Source organism: Phoenix dactylifera, unplaced genomic scaffold (assembly GCF_009389715.1).
Source record: "Phoenix dactylifera cultivar Barhee BC4 unplaced genomic scaffold, palm_55x_up_171113_PBpolish2nd_filt_p 002523F, whole genome shotgun sequence".
Lineage (NCBI taxonomy): Eukaryota > Viridiplantae > Streptophyta > Magnoliopsida > Arecales > Arecaceae > Phoenix > Phoenix dactylifera.
This window is the reverse complement of record NW_024069711.1, coordinates 28289-30000: the sequence shown is the minus strand read 5'-3', so window position 1 is coordinate 30000 and position 1712 is coordinate 28289.

The following is a 1712-nucleotide window of genomic DNA, read 5'->3' as shown; positions in this document are numbered from 1 at the left end:
TGTCTGAGAGTCGACTCGGCTCTCAGAGACAACAAATTGATCTTCTGTCTTTTTGGGTCGCGCTGTCTTGGAGTCGACTCGCGTATTGTGGGAGTCGACTCGAATCTCAGAGTCCGAAAACGGTTCTCTGACTTTTGCCTTGTGTTCCACTGAGAGTCGACTCTCACTTTCTTTGGAGTCGACCTGCCAACCATCGGAGTCGACTCGCGTTCCACAGGAGTCGACTCGAATCTCAGGGTCGAAAAAACGCTCTCTGACTTTTCTGTCTGTAGCTTCTTGGAGTCGACTCATACTACTCCGGAGTCGACTCGGTAAATATCGGAGTCGACTCGCGCACTTCAGGAGTCGACTCGCTGACAGGTTTTGAGTTGATGCTTTCTGTTCGTCTGTCTGTTCTCAGTCGGAGTCGACTCGTACTGGTCTGGAGTCGACTCGAGCCCGTGCCAGTGATTCTGATACGCTTGGAGTCGACTCGTAATATCCTGGAGTCGACTCGAGTCTCAGACTTTGGTTCAAACTGACTTCATACCTTATCCAAAATATCTTGAACCAAGTCTAGAAACACTTAGACACGATTTTCACTGAAACACTTAATTGAATTCATTAGTAAACATAAGATATACTCAAATGCTTTGAGCTCATCAAAATCAAATAGGGTTATGATCAATCACTCCACAATCTCCCCCTTTTTGATGATGACAAAACATTGAGTATATGTAAAGTGAATTGCTCAATAAACAAGGAAATAAAATCCATAAATGAATTCAAGTGTCTGGTTATTTAATTTATCCAAGCTTGAAAGGTGTGAAACAATAAATTTTGGAATTAAAGCTCCCCCTTTCATTTGGAATTATATAAGCCTTCATATCATGCAATCAATTGTTTGGCTTATATATATTTAATGATTTAGCTTTCTTAAAAATTCAGATTCTCCCCCTCAACATACGCATTCTACTTTGTTTTGATTCTCTGAATTTCCTTTTAATGCATTGAAATTTTTGAACTGAAATTTTTGGTTTTTAGAGGAAAAATCTGTCAATTTGTTCTTGAGTAGGATTCAGCTAATCTCCGAATATTCCTTGAATAGATTCTGGAGATTACTCCATTAGGAGCCCCAACAGAGAGATAATGAGCCTCGAGGTACCAAATCCACTAAGAACAAATTATGTTTTAATTTTTGATTCTCATTTTGAGTTCTTTTATGTTGATTCCATTTACATATCTACTAAATATTTCTCCCCCTTTTTGTCATCGTATCAAAAAGGAGGTAATCAGAACACACAATCAATCATAGATCAAATGGCACAGAATTGCAGAAAATATGGCTACTCATTGTATTGATTTGTATGTAAATACATTTGAGAGTACAATAAGTAAAGCAAAACAATACATGTCAACACAAAAACAGCTAAGGTCTCCTCGAGGATGTAACTCCTCCTCTCGAGGATGTATCTCCTCCTCTCGAGGATGTGTCTCCTCCTCTCAATCTGTTCTGCTCCATGAGGAGGGTGACCGCATTTGTAACATGCCCGAGCTGAGAGATAATGGACGAAGTGGCCCTGCTATGTGTAGTGGAGAGCTCGGTCACCGACTTCTGAAGTGCGTCCAGCTTGTCGATGAGCACATTCGACAAGCGCTCGGCCCCCTGAGTAGTGGTGCTCATGTCCTTCCGGATGTCATCGCGCATCGTCCGAGTGGTGCTCGTGACCTCG